This window comes from Dama dama, chromosome 28, assembly GCF_033118175.1.
Source record: "Dama dama isolate Ldn47 chromosome 28, ASM3311817v1, whole genome shotgun sequence".
Classification (NCBI taxonomy): domain Eukaryota; kingdom Metazoa; phylum Chordata; class Mammalia; order Artiodactyla; family Cervidae; genus Dama; species Dama dama.
In genome coordinates this window covers 29,625,007-29,641,551 of record NC_083708.1, presented here as the reverse complement: position 1 = coordinate 29,641,551, position 16,545 = coordinate 29,625,007, and positions in this window count along the sequence as shown.

Here is a 16,545-nt window from a genome sequence, read left to right as displayed (position 1 = left end):
GACAGCAATCCAAAATTACTAGGCATACGAAGAACAACAACAACAACAGAAAAAGCTCATAGAAAAAAACAATGGACTGATGCCAATGCAGAAGCAAGACATTGGATGTATTCGACAAAGACCTAAAAGTATCTATTACAAAAATATTTCAATAGGCAACTGAAAATATTCTTGAAATAAGTGGAAAAATATAAATACCAAAGAAATAGATAAGAGGGAGGTGGGAGGGGGGATCAGGATGGGGAATACATGTAAATCCATGGCTGATTCATGTCAATGTATGACGAAAACCACTGCAATATTGTAATTAGCCTCCAACTAATAAAAATAAATGAAAAAAATAAAGAAACAGAAGAAAGAGAAATTTTGTAACTGAAATATATATATATATAATAGAAATTAAAAGCTCACTGGATAGGCTTAAAATTTTAATGTAGATTACAGAAGAGTCAGTGAAACTAAAGAAAGATCCATGGAAAGTGTCAATTCTGAAAATAAGAAAGTACATTAAAAGTAAATAAATGCAGCCCCAAGAGCCTTGGGGCAATAACAAAAGGTCTACTATTTATGTTTTCAGAGCCCCAGAAGGAGAGAAGAATGAATGTGGTGCTGAAACATATTTAGAGTAATGACTGAAAATGTCCCAGATTAGGTGAAAGACAAAAGCCTACATATTCAAGAGTCTAAGCAAAGCTCAAATGTAATTAATTCAAAGAAATCCATGCATAAACACATAATAACCAAAAAAATCTCTATTGTAGCCAAAGGAAATGGAACATGTATTACAGGGAAGGAATTCAAATGACTGCATGTTTCTCATCAGAAAACAATGAAAACCAGAAAGAAGAAGGTACATGAAGAAAAGAATTGTCAACCCACTTATTCTATAAGCAACCAAAATATCCTTCAGGAATGAAATTGAAAGAAAAGTCATTCTCAGATGAAATTAAGTTATGAGAATCTATAACCAACATACCTATTCTAGAATAATTGTTAAATAAATTACTTTAGCTAAGAGAAATATTACTAGAAGTAACCTTGGAAAAATCAAGAATAAAGACAAGCAGCAGAAATAGTAAATATCTGTAAAAATAATACTAAGTGATTAAATATAATAGATCATTTCTCTTCTATTAGGCTCTTTAAAATATGTTTGACAATTGAAAATATAATAATATCTGATGAGAATTTCAATGTATGTATATGTAATATATGAGACAACTAAAGAACAAAGGAGCGAGGTAATTTAAAAAAAAAAACAAACCTACACAATAGTAAAATCATCATTCCACTTTCAGTGGTAGATAATTTATTCTAAGTCAGTCAAATGTTAAGTATGTATATTATAATCCCTACAGCAACCATTTAAAAAAATACAAGGATACACAGTCAAAAATACAATGAAAAAATTAAAATTCAACACTAAAAAAAGTTCACATCAACTGCAGAAAGTAAAATTAAAAAGAGAAAAACAAGGGAAAACACAGAAAAAAATGACAAAACTAAAACCAAACATATTAAAGTTACATTAAATTGAAATGTCTAACTATACCAGATATTGCTATTAGACAGATCTTGCCCAAGTATATGTGTTTTTGTTCAACTAGTTAAAATTTATATGTACACATACATATATGTATGTATATGTACAAATGGCAACTCATTCCAGTATTCTTGCCTGGAAAATTCCATGGGCAGAAGAGACTGGTGGGCTACAGTCCATGGGCTCACAAAGAGTCAGATACAACTGAACACACACACACACACACACACACACACACACACACACATATATATATATAGATCAAGAGAGAAAAATACTTCAGTGATCACAATGATTCTTATGCTTTAATGATTTTATATTTGAAATCTCTACTTCTCTGAAAGCTAAATAAGATCATGGACTTTGTTTCTATGAATCCAGAATGTAATATTTTGGGGCTTGCTGGATACCCTAATACATGATGCCTGACTGATGGCTATCAGCTCACACACTGCATGCCATTTAAACACTCTGTGACAGGAAGAAATTTCAGTTTGGGGATTTGGGCTGGGGCTTCTATGGCTTTTGAATTATGAGGTACAAACTAACCACATGTCTTTTTCTATAAATCTGGTAATAAATTTCTCTCCTACCTGAGTTGTACGTAGCAACAAGAACATAAATGTAATACACTCTGACACAAGGGGTGGAGGTGGGGATAGCCTCATTTCCCATTTTCCTTCTTCATTATGTATAGGAGCATTAACTGTTGTCCTGGATAAGTTCCAACTCTGGTAATTACTTTCTCCCCAAAATTCCCACAGTAGTTTTAATTGAACAATTTATTTTTTGCTTCTCATCTTAAATCATATGCCTATGACTTTCTCCAACACTTGCAGAAATACATCTACTCTGAGGTAAAATTCAAGAGACTGTGGATGTAGCCATTCTCATAGAAAAAAAAATTTATATTCTTTCTGGATGAAAAAAAGCTGAGAAAATTTAAAGTAAGAAGCTCCCCTTCTTCAATGTAAAGGCAGATGATTAAAGAGATCATTTATGAATATTTTATATCCTTTAGTCTTCCTAATACACAAAAAGTAGCAAAGCAGTGGACTTGTTAACATCTGATATTTTTGTAATATCTGAGAAAAAACATTAGATCTCCATTTTTCATTCTGTGTCAAAGACTTATCCCCACTAGTAGAAACACTGACCAGCCATACCCACTTATGAATTTTCAGAAATGATTTTTCAGAAAGCTATTATTTTTTCTGAGTATCAGAGAAAGTAACTGAAATTTAAATGTCAATGCTGAATAAAAGGTACTTTAATAAAGAAATAAGGCATTATTATAACTAAATACAACAGCCTATTTTTAAAGATGGATTATATCAGCAAGTCCCAAACTTATCTGATAAGAATCAAGACACTTGCTTAAAATACAGATTTCCAGGCCTCTCTTGTCAATGAGAGGAAAAGAAAAGTTATATAAGAAATTGTGACCTCAAAAACCCTCCATCATCCTTCCCAATCCAAAGTATTCATGTCTGTTCCCCAACTACTAGCCCTCATAAGACTCCTTCATCTCAAGATTGGCTACAGAATGGAATCATCAGACACGATTTTAAAATACTGATGCCTGATCCCACTGCAAAAAATTCTGATTTGCTAATTTTGATAAGAAGAGTAGGCATTTGGTATTTTCAAACTTCTCCAGATAATTCTAATGCGCACCTGAAGTTGAGAACTGAACAAGGATCATTCTAGAATAACCCAGAACAAAAAATGATACTCCTGCCGTGGCTTTCTGATTACCCTAGAGCAGCATATTGGGTTCCACAGTGATGCAATGACTAAGTAGAAAGAACAAGAAGCTCAGGAATGACACAAATCTGGGTATGAATCCCAGATCCATTAGTTTTAACATGATCTATTGCCATTTGAAAGACATTTCGCCTGAGTCTCAGTTTTCCAGTTACATAACAGGGAAAATAATGCCCATGAGTCAAATAGGTGAACCACTTGTCTGCCACATTCAACTTTCTCTTCTGCCTTAGCCAGGCCTTTCCACAGGCCCAGGAAGTCACTGTTTTTTGAGTCAGGTGACCCTCTCTATCTACCTAGAAGTGTTCTTCTTATGCTTATTAATCATTAACCATGCCAGTTTTTATTCTCAAAAGTACTCTGGTTTGGAATATTAAGCTAAGTAGTCATCTTTCCCATATACAATATTTTTCACTCATTACTTAAAATTGACTTTTCTGAGACAGAAAATTGACCTATAGAGTGAACCAAACTTACCAGATTCTGATTATAACTTTAAATAAAAGATGGAGTATATAAGTCATATAGGTTATCTATACTTCACAGCAAATTACCTGAAAACTTAGTGACTTAAAACAACACGCATTATGTCATAGTTACTACAGGTCAGCAATCCAGGGATGATCTGTTTCAAGGTCTATCACAGCAATTAAATTGTTCTCACCAAGTGAGCAAGAAGTAGCAGCTATTCTAGATATATTGTTAAGACAATTGCATATCAGAGGATGGGAAATACAACAAAAATTCAAACAACTTCTCCCTCTGTAATTTCTCAGGGTCTGGTGGTATGGAGCATGTTGAAAGAGTGACCAAAAAATGGGAAATGCATTGAAGGTGGAATATATATATATATACACATACATATATATGTATGTATATATCAGGGTAAATCAGTTAGCTATAAGCTGGTAAAAGGTCTATTAGGGCATGAGTAGTCAACTAGGTAAATCAAAAAATAGTTTCAATTTTCCAGAAAACCTTGACAATTTATCTATGAAACAAATATGACAGCTCTGTGTTACAAACCCTGACAAGCCTTTTTATCAACATCTCATCCCTAGTCAGGTCTTCTTTTTCTTTGTCAGAATTTCTGACCATGTAGCTCCACACCTAGGCAACTTCCTGCTTTTCAAAAGTTCCATTGAGTTTCAGAGCACCCATGCCATGAAATCCATGTTGTTTTTTTCTCTTTTTAATTTCCTTAAGTTAACTCAAATGACTTTTTGCTTCTGTAATCAGTTAGATTGTTTTAGTGAAGATTCTGAGTTACAGCAAAGTGTAAATGAAACAGTGCAGATAAATCATGTAGAACTTCATTAGGACTCATAAATAGAAGTTGATCTAAGTCATGACTACAATGATTGAAAGAGCTAAGCTAACTGAAGCATATGTGGAAGCAAGGGAATAGGTGGTTAAACCATCTCAAAACCACATCTCACAAGGCATGGCTAAAGGAACCAGTGTTTAGTCAGGACAAGAGAGTTCTCAGAAGGTATCTGCTTATTTTTCCCCCAAATGTTGAAAGCCTCTCATATACAAGATGACTTCACATACATAAAAGCGGGAGGCTGTGTGGAATGAAGAGGATGGGCAGAAGTGTTTTCAGGGGCAAGACCTTATTCACCATTAAAAGAACTCAACTATAAGAAGTTTTGTTGGGAATGCAGATGATTTAAAGCAGACAATATTTTAAATCTTTCTAATTCTAAACATATAAATTTGTGAAATAAAAGAAGAAATTTGATCTTTCTGGGCCTTAGTTTTCTCTTGTGTAAAACAGCTAGGATAGTAACAGTCTTATCTACCTGCTGTTGTTGGAAAAGTCCAATGAGACTTTAGAAGACTATATACTATTCTATGAGATGATAAGATATAAACCAAAGATTCTACCACAGACTAATTAAAATCTCCACAAAAACATGATAATTTTAATCCTTAAGTAAATATTTATTGAATCTTTATTATGTATCAGGCATCTCTTGAAGTTCTTAAAATGCATTAATAAACAAAACAAGGTAAAAAGGTATTTTCTTATGAAATGCCATGTATGACAAAAACAAATCTTAATAATCTGGGGAATTTTGACCATGATCAATCGCAGCGTGAGCTCAAGACTCAACCATCTTGAACAATGATGGGGAAATAAGAAGAAAAATTGCACTCATCTCACACACTAGTAAAGTAATGCTCAAAATTCTCCAAGCCAGGCTTCAGCAATACATGAACTGTGAACTTCTGGATGTTCAAACTGCATTTAGAAAAGGCAGAGGAACCAGAGATCAAATTGCCAACATCCACTGATGATCCACTGGATCATCGAAAAACCAAGAAAGTGCCACAAAAACATCTACTGCTTTATTGACTATGCCAAAGCATTTGACTGTGTGGATCACCAAAAACAGTGGAAAATTCTTCAAGATATGGGAATACCAGACCACCTGACCTGCCTCTTGAGAAACCTGTATACAGGTCAGGAAGCAACAGTTAGAGCTGGACATGGAACAACAGACTGGCTCCAAATTGGGAAAGCAGTACGTCAAGGCTGTATAACGTCACCCTGCTTATTTAACTTATATGCAGAGTACATCATGAGAAACGCTGGGCTGGATGAGGCAGAAGCTGGATTCAAGATTGCTGGGAGAAATATCAATAAACTCAGATATGCAGATGACCCCACCCTTATGGCAGAAAGTGAAGAAGAACTAAGGAGCTTCTTGATGAAAGTGAAAGGGGAGAGTGAAAAAGTTAGCTTAAATCTCAACATTCAGAAAACTAAGACCACAGCATCAGGTCTGATCACTGCATGACAAATAGATGGGGAAACAATGGAAGCAGTGATAGACTTTATTTTTGTGGGCTCCAAAATCACTGCAGATGGTGACTGCAGCCATTAAAAGATGCTCCTTGGAAGAAAGGCTATGACCAAACCAGACAGCATATTAAAAAGCAGTGACATTACTTTGCCAACAAAGGTCCATGTAAGTCAAAGCTATGGTTTTTCCAGTAGTCATGTATGGATGTGATAGTTGGACCATAAAGAAAGCTGAAGGCTGAAGAATTGATACTACTGAACTGTGGTGTTGGAGAAGATTCTTGAGAGTCCCTTGGACTGCAAGGAGATCAAACCAGTCCATTCTCAAGGAAATCAGTCCTGAATATTCATCGGAAGGACTGATGCTAAAACTGAAGCTCCAATACTTTGGCCACCTGATGCGAAGAACTGACTCATTGGAAAAGACCCTGATACTGGGAAAGACTGAAGACAGGTAGAAAAGGGGAATACAGAGGATGAGATGGTTGGATGGCATCACCAACTCGATGGACATGAGTTTGAGCAAGCCCTGGGAGTTGGTGAAGGACAGGGAAGCCTGGCATGCTGCAGTCCATGGGGTGGCAAAGGGTCAGACACAACTGAGCAACTGAACTGAACAGTTCTTGGGGTTCTCACAGCAAGAATAGTGGAGTGGGCTGCCAGTTCCTCCTCCAGTGATCCATGTTTTGTCAGAACTCTTTACTATGACCCGTTGTCTTGTGTGGCCCTACATGGCATGGCTCATAACTTGATTGAGTTACATAAGCCCCTTTGCCAGGACAAGGCATTGCTCCATGAAGGGGATTAACAAGACTAGCTTTCCCATTTGGCCTTCTCAGTACCCCCCGTTCTATCCCCAGAGTCTGAGGTCTCACGTGCTTAGGACCTGCTTCCCTAACCATGGATAATCTGATAGTTGGATAACTAACACTATTCTTGCCACCCAACTCCCCTCTGAGAATTATTATTTCTTTTGACTAGTATGTTCTGAGATGCTTCTTAGGAACCAGGCTCTGGGTTCTAGGCACAAGGGATACAACAATGCCAATAAAACAATGAATAAGACAATATTCTATCTTAGGATGTTTTCAGTCTGAAGAGGATATATATAGATAATTTACATATAGATATATAGAGATCTATATATATATTTATAGATCTGTAAATATAGATACATTTATATGTCCTGTATTTGTATGTGTGTGTGTATATATGTATTTAAAATGTGTGTGTGTGTAGGAAATCAACAACTTTCCATTTTAGATCAAATCACAAGTAGATATCAGAATCAACTTGAAATATTTCAAAATATATCCTTGTACATTCTAATTTAGTAGATCTAAATAAATGAAATTTAGAAATTAATTGAAAGGTATATTGGATTCCAAATCATTGTACCAACAAGAGAATTAGATTAAAAAATAAAATTAACTGACAAAGTTTTCTTCTCCACCCTCCCATTCCATTTAAAACAAAAACGTTTAGTTTTATGTGGCTGAATTAAACAACGTACATGATTTAGTATTTATTTCATGCTCATTTGTAACACCGACCTTCACTTAAAAAATTTTAATACTTTAACATATCTTTAATAGCTTATAACAAATCCCATTCTTTCCTAAATCATTCCTAATATAAGAACCTGTTTAATCAGAGAGCTAGAACTATTTTATCTCAGATCAACTTGAATAACTATAATAGTGGGTGACAAAGTCTTCGATAGCTTTGCTGAGTAGAATGTTTTTAAGTGAAAAGAGATATAGAGCCTTTACTATATTTCTCTTTCCATTCACATTTTCAAGAACAGTATGTCGCTTTGTTTATCTTTCCTGAAAGGTATAAGGCCTCTTGTACTGCTTCATTATTGTTACTCTCTCACTAAAAGAAGCTGACAGTTCTCTTAACCTTCCCTTCTATTCTCATGCACTCTGCAATGCCCAGGTCATTTTCATTCCAATAGAAACTACCCCACACTTGATTTGAGTTGCTCTCCCTAGAGAAGAATGAAGCCAAACTAACTAGACTGCTTTATTCTAGTCTAGGCCCTAGACTGCTTCTATTGTTCTCTTGGGTAATACTTAATCACCATCAGGCTTATACATTTCTTTTTGAGGTCAATATAAGCAACATGGCATCACACAATGGACACCAAAGCCACAATTTTTTCCAAGGAAAATTTCAGATTTTAAAGGCTATTTAGCACCCAAAGGTGGATAAGCAAACGCAAAGAGTTGGACATGACTGAGCCCACACATGCACACACACACGAAGAGGGAAGGATAAATCAGCTAAATATTTCTGAACATCCAGAAGCCGAATATTAGAGTGGAAAGAAATGAGCTGAGGAGAGAGACCAAACTAGGTTTGAATCCTGGCTCCAACATTTTCACTGTAGCTTTAGGCTAATGGTAGGCTAACTGACGATTTGCCTCATCCTTAACTATAATAAGATTTTAATACCAGTCATTCAAGGATCTTGAAATGATAAGTGAAGATGTATCATGAGCTCCTAATACAGTCTCATATAGTCGCGAAATGAATGAACATGTGCATTAGAAAACATTTATCCTTTAGTCAAAGTGCATTTATTATGAAAACCAATTAAATAAAACATGATGTGAGGCACTACAAAACCATTCAAATGCCCAGTAATAAAGGCCTTTTAGTTATTCATCTAGTTTTTATCTAGTCTCTATTTGGAATGACTGATAGAATCATTAAACTTATAGGTTATCTTGTTCCTATCATGGGTGAGGTTATAGGTACGTAATGAGTCAGAGAGTCATCTTTTCTGAAGTTGATCTTCAGACTGCCACCCATACAATAATCTCTTCCTTTACTTTCCCACCCCGGTCCTCATTTACTGGAGTGATACATTTCCAAAGGATTCCAAAGGAAGGAAGGTAGGGGAGGGGAGGCAGGGGAGGGGGAAACAGGAAAAGAAAAAGAAGAGAAGGAAGACACAAATTAAGAAAAACTAAAGAGTCTCATTCAACCTTATTTAAAAGCAAGCTATAACTCTCCTTAATGAATTAGATTTGGTTTTGTTGACAAAACAAAATTTTGTTTTGGTTCTAAATAAGTGGTTAATGGAAGGTGACTTTAATAAATTTAAGGAAAAAAAATTCTAACCTTGTAATGTTTTTTTTTTTTCCTTTTTGCTATAAATTCAATGTTGCTTTCTTTCTTAACTAGGCAAGAAATGCATGATCCACACTATTTATAAAATGTTCAAGTAATACCCATGCGTGTACCAAAACATGAAATTAATCTGCTATGCCACCTACTTTCTATTCTTTTCTATCATCTACAGTCCTTTCCTGCACTATAATACAAATACAAAATATATACAACATGAATAGATGGATCAGCGCATGAATGATTAGACATTTGCAGTCTAGCAGCCTTGGGTTTAAATCCTGGCTCTTCGCCCAGCTGTGTGGCATTTTGTGTTTTACTAAACATCCCTAATCTCAGTTTCCTCCTCTGTGAAAGGGGATAATAATGATACTTTCTTACAGGGTCACTGTGAGAATTTAATTAGGTAAGTTATTCAGTTTCCTTAGCATAATATGTGTCATAAACATGCAATAAATCGAGCTGTTATTATTCTTCATATCTTCATTTGTTTTGTTAATTCTCTTGTTTTCTTACAATGAACTAATGCAGTACATTAATATATGCCATCTTTAATTTTCATTTATATTACGTTTTAGTAGATTAATTTTTTTAGAGTAGTTTTAGGTTCACAGCAAAATTGAGAGGAAGGTATAAAGATTTCCCATATGCTCCCTACCACTATATATGCAGAACAGCTCTCATTATCAACATCCCCTACCTGAATAGTATACATTTGTCACAACTGAACAAATGCACCATTGATGTGAACTGACATTAATACAAACTCATCATCCAAAGACCGTAGTTTCTATTAGGAAGTACTCTTGGTATTGTACGTTTTATGGTTTAGACAAATTCATAATGGCATGTATCTATCCCTATAGTTTCATTAAGAGTAGTTTCTCTATTTTTTAAGATGTGACTGCTTACTGATACTCTGGAAACATCTTTCATTTAATAAGAATAATTCTTGCTTATATTTTCATTATCGCTACTAGCTTCAGAATTTTGTTATACTTCCCTTTTTTAACCTGATGTTTTGCTGACTGAAGCCAACTTTTCTGTATATAAAGTGATGGTCACTCTGCTGAAGTGTTCAAGCATCAATACAGGTGTATCAATCACACTCTTCTCACAGAAGAAACAAGGGAGAAAGTACAAACAGCAGTGAGGAAGTCTAATCATTGAACAAAAGAATGAATAATGTCAACAAAATATGTTCAGTGCACACATCAAAATGAAGAAATATAGACACAGAGGAAACCCATATAATATTGCAGGGTGAGAAAAGTAACATGAATACCTGTGACACTAGAATATTCTTCTCTTGACACCCACTGTAGAAGACAGGCTTAAAGATTTACACAAGTTCTGATCTGGTCTGGCATGAGAACAATGAGAGGACCCCGGCAAGAACTACCCCCTTGGCTATCTGCCAAGATGCTTGAAATGTCACCGTTAGAGTTTTTATATTTATATTCTTTATTAAAATGCAATGCCCATTGAAGGTAACATATTATGAGTTATTATCAGCCTACATCTAAGAGAAAATGATTAAAGCTACCGATTAAAGCTAAAGAGAGCAAGGCACTTTTGAAGAAGGAACATTTCTGGTGTGGAAAGTTATGTTTGAATTCAAGGGAAACTCAGACTAAAAATAAGATGAAAGAAATTATACCTAAGACTAAAGTGCAAACAGTCCACACAGGCAAAACTTCTTTCATTTAAGAAAATGACCTACAAATACCTAAGCCTTCCAGAACAGAATCCATTTTCAATGATAAAAGAAAAATAAAAAAAAAAACCCAAATCAGAGACTCTAGGGTAGAATAACCTGCAAGTACTGCCATAGCCACAGACTCTCTGATTTATGGCAATGTTAGGAACTGGGGCTGTCTCCTTCTGAAGTACTACAGCATGCTATAAAAGGGCACTCTGAATCACAAGGCATAAAAGAGCATGCCTAGGGAGGGATATTCCAAGTCAAAAATAATGGTGATAAATCAGAAGCAGTGAATGTGGCTATATGGTTTTATTTTGTTGAATAAAGTCTTTGCTACAATTTTTAGTACACTCTGTTGGAAAGTAAAGCCATAACAATCACACACGACTACAGGGATTTCCCTATTTAATAAGTATTCTCAAAAATGATATACTATCCTGCACTCAAGTAGTCCAGAAATGAACATAGTCAAGATACATAACCACATTTGTTTCTTTGACAAAGTAACTGAAATTCATTCTTATTTTTAAAATTAACCAGTTTACCTGTAGATAAATAAAGATATAACATAGCAAAGATGTAACAAAGCTCTGTTTTAATTATTAATGCCTAGTGGGCCAGACCCTATGTGTGTGTATTTTAATTTTTAAATCTTCAAAATGAAAAACATAAATTTTTAAAGAAAATCTAAGTTGATTTAGTTATTGAATCAATTAGATAGGAATAACAGTACTTTCCTCAAAGAACATTCTGTAATCTGGTTTAGAATTGAATAAATTTTAAAATTGTAAAATTTCTTGGATTTCAAAGCAGTTCAATAGGTTCAGTTACATGATTAGTTACTTATGAACATATGTAAAAATTGTATGCATGAATAATTAGATTGCCATCTGTGTGTCTTACAGGGTTTTTCATCCTAAGTTATAACCTTGAGTGCCAGGCCTTTAAAATTTACTCTTTTGAGTACTTACAAGTGATTTTGAAGTCCATGACATAGGATAATTTACAGCTTGTCTTTGGAACAAATTATCATGTCTTGGTTCTCATTGACCTAAGCCAAATGCTACTGCAGCTTCATATTCTCTCAGAATAACTCTCATGTTTGATTTCATATGTAGAAAATCACCCTCTCCCACCACATAAATAGTTAAACAAATATAAACCAATTGCTGGTACTTATAAGGGCTATAACGAGACTGGGAAGAGGGATAATTAATTTTTAGTCTTAATCCAAGGTTTAAGATAAATCAAAAAAAGAATTTTGAATGACATTGTTTATTATATTACCACCTACTCTATATGAAAAAAAAAGCAAACAATGATGTACAAAACTGATTTAGTGGTCTAATTAGTGGACAACTGTCCATTATTAAGATAGAAAACCCAAATCAAAATGGAAAAGGTAATGATTTTATGGTGCAACGATATACAAAATTACCAGTGATTACTAATGGAAAGTGATTCATGTGGAAGCTTTTAAAATATGCTCATGTTTGTGATTTGAGGCATCATGAAGGAATCTGGTTGATTATTTTTCACAAATATCAGTATAAGAATAACTTTTTCCCTTATAAACAAAAAAAGGAAGGTGGTATAATTAAAAAACAAAAACCTCTACCCTGAAGAATCAAATGAAACTAAATTTCAACCCAAGCATGACTTAAAAAAAATGAACCATAGTTGATTTATAATGTTTCAGATATACAGCAAATTTATTCAGTTATATATACATATATGAGTCATACATACATATATATATGAGTTATACATACATATGTATAATTTTTCATTCTTTACAAAACATTGAATATAGTTCCCTGTGCTATATTAGGTCTTTGTTGTTTATCTATTTTATACATAGTAGTGTGTATCTGTTAGTCCCAAATTCCTAATTTATCCCTCCTCCATTCCCTTTTGGTAATTGTAAGTTTATTCTACAAGGATCACTTTTTATTAGCCTTGTAACCTTAGAAAAGTATTTAACCCTTTTTAAGTCCTAGTTTCCCCATCTGCAAAAGGGATTTAAGTTTGGTGTAAGTTTTAAATGAGGTAGTTCAAACAAAGTGCTTGCACTTAGGAAGCATTCAATACATTCTTTTTTAAAGAAAAGCAAGTGGTATCTGATTTAAGTGTTTTTTTTCCCCCCCTGGTTGAAATAATAACTCCACATTATTATTCATCATAGACATTTGTGGAATATCCAAGACTGAAGTACAGTTTAGGGCTACAAGTCAAGTCTACAGCCTAGATCCTTAGCTTCAGAAGCAACTGATTCATCAACCTATCTTTAATAACACTTTTAAAGTATATAACCTAACTGGCCAGATAAGCCAAAACTTATATAGATTAAAAGATAATAAAAAATTAATTCACAAACTGAGCAAGTATTTTAGTTCAAATTTAAAAGTCTAATTAGATCTTTACTGAAATATAGGAAACCACTTAATCACAATGTTGACCAAATGCATAAAAATGAGCTATGTCTCCTTTTCATGTATATAAAATGAAGTCTTATGAATATTCAATGTACTTATAAAATAAACCATTATTTTATCTATCAGTACATTTTTAAAGAAACATGGTATTTATTTCTTTAGTAACCATAACTTAGGAAATTAGTAGCATAGGTTAAGAGAAAATTCAATTCATTAATCCATCAATTTTTTATTATTCTGCTATCACTTTTGATATTAGCTAGCTTTTGATCTTTAGTTGTTATATAAAATACATACTGCTTTGTACTGAACTATAAAGTATAACATATATTTTTGAAGTAGAATTTCAAAGCTCACTATAAATAACAAATCCTACTCATGCTTTACCTGCCTTTTCTAAATTTTTAAACTACCTCTGTCAAACAGAACCTCCTGGTTTAACATGATGATTAAAACAATTTTTCTCCAAGTTGTCAGCAAATCACTTGCTTTTCTTTCTGTTCCATCTTCAAAAATTGAGAGCTACTATCCTTTTAAGAAAACAGATAAATAAAAACAAGATATAGATCACATGACCATAAACTGTCTATAACATATGAGTTCATCAACATGAATCAATTAGAAATCAAAAGGAGGTTGCAGAGGGGTAAGGGCCTGGCACTTTGCTAAGTACTACAATATGGAGCCATTACAAGATTTAAGTCCAGTAATAAGCTGACACTACATACTGTCCATCCTCATCTATATTCAGAATAACCATTTAGGGCCAAATCAAAAGGAGGCTCTGAACTGAAAATACACCAAATAAGTAAGCTTTTGTTGTATAAACTGTAATCAAACGCTGAATACATCTCTGCTTATCAGGTTGAAAAATAAAGGTTGCTAAAATGAGCAAGATTTCAATGTCCTCTCTCCACATGATTCAAGGAGACATAAATTATTATACAAATATAAAATCTTTGATCACATTACAGAAACATATTATTTTGCAAGTGTTATAAGCAATTTATTAGCTTTTCAAAACATGCCTTAGACTTTGAAGTTATATTTTAAACAAAACCCCGATTGCAGCTTGCTAATATGGTCTTACTATTCAACATATTATCCACAGTGCTTAATATCTTATGCTAGTAATAAAAAGACATCAGTTCAATGAAATAGATTTATAAGTTAGTCATTTCCTATTGTTTAAAATTACTTTACTGATAACCTATCTCCTTCCTAAATGCATCTGTGATGGCCTACATACCATAAAACTGGAAACAACACAATAAAATATTAAAAATTACAACTTGCAGGAATGACTGGCTTAGGAAAGCTATAAGAATTGAGTTAAAAACTAAATTCTGGAACTCTTATTTTGAAGAGTGAAAAAAGTAAACATTGTTGTCAGTAACAAATTAGGAAGAAGAATCCTAACTCCTGTTACAGAAGAAAACTGTTTGCATATGTTCATTGAATTTACAAAAATAAAAAAGAAACAAGAACAAATTGTATATGTGTGTATATATATATATATTACTTTACTGAACACATCAGAAAGTGCTGGAAAAGGAGGCAATGCTATGGAGTAAGTCTGAAATAAGTGGATAGGAAGAGAGTCTAGATATGAAATCTCTAAATTCCTTATAATTCAAGAATAATTTAAAGTTAATATTTCATTTCATCTAGTCTAACAGCAGATTAAAGGTAGAAATATCCTCACTGGGAACTTTCCAAGAACCCAGGGTAAAAGTACTCTGTGTACTGTTTGAAAGAAAATGTGTTTGATGCCAAGCATTTGTAAAATCTCAGTTCAGTACAGTTCAGTCACTCAGTCATGTCCAACCCTTCATGACATCATAGACTGCAGCAAGCCAGGCTTCTCTGTCCATCACCAACTCCAGAGCTAGCTCAAACTTATGTACATCGAGTCGGTGAAGCCATCCAACATGTCATCCTCAGTCATTCCTTTCTTCTCCTGCCTTCAATCTTTCCCAGCATCAGGGTCTTTTCAAATGAGTCAGCTCTTAGCAACAGGTGGCCAAAGTATTGGAGTTTCAATTTCAGCATCATCCTTCCAATGAATATTCAGGACTGATTTCCTTTAGGATTGACTGATTGGATCTCCTTGAGTCCAAAGGACTCTTAAGAGTCTTCTGAAACACCACAGTTCAAAAGCATCAATTCTTCAGTGTTCAGCCTTCTTCATGGTTCAACTCTCACAGCCATATGTGACTACTGGAAAAATCATAGCTTTGACTAGATGGACCTTTGTTGGCAAAGTAATGTCTCTGCTTTTTAATATGCTGTCTAGGTTGGTCATAGCTTTTCTTCCAAGGAGCAAGCATCTTTTAATTTCATGGCTAAAGTCACCAGCTGCAGTGATTTTGGAGCTGAAGAAAATAAAGTCTGTCACTGTTTCCATTGTTTCCCCATCTATTTGCCATGAAATGATGGGACTGGATGCCATGATCTTAGTTTTTTGAATGTTGAGTTTTAAGCCAGCTTTTTCACTCTCCTCTTTCACTTTCATCAAGAGGCTCTTTAGTTCTTCTTTGTTTTCTGACACAAGGGTGGTATCATCTGTATATCTGAGGTTACTGATATTTCTCCCGGCAATCTTGATTGTGCTTGAGCTTCATCCAGCCTGGCGTTTTGCATGATGTACTCTGCATATAAGTTAAATAAGCAGGGTGACAATGTACAGACTTGAGGTCTTCCTTTCCCAATTTGGAACGAGTCTGTTTTTCCATATCTGTTTCTAACTGTTGCTTCTTGACCTGCATACTGATTTCTCAGGAGGCAGGTCAGGTCATCTGGTGTTCCCATCTCCTGAAGAATGTTCCACAGTTTGTTGTGATCCACAAAGGCTTTGGTGTAGTCAATGAAGTAGAAGTTTTTCTGGAACTCTCTTGCTTTTTTGATGATCCAACAGATGTTGACAATTTGATCTCTGCTTTGTCTGCCTTTTCTAAATCCAGCTTGAACATCTGGAAGTTCACAGTTCATGTACTGTTGAAGCTTGCCGTGGAGAATTTTGAACATTACTTTGCTAGCATGTGAGATGAGAGCAATTGTGCAGTAGTTTGAGCATTCTTTGGCATTGCCTTTTTTGGGGACTGGAATGAAAACTGACCTTTTCCAGTCCTGTGACCACTGCTCA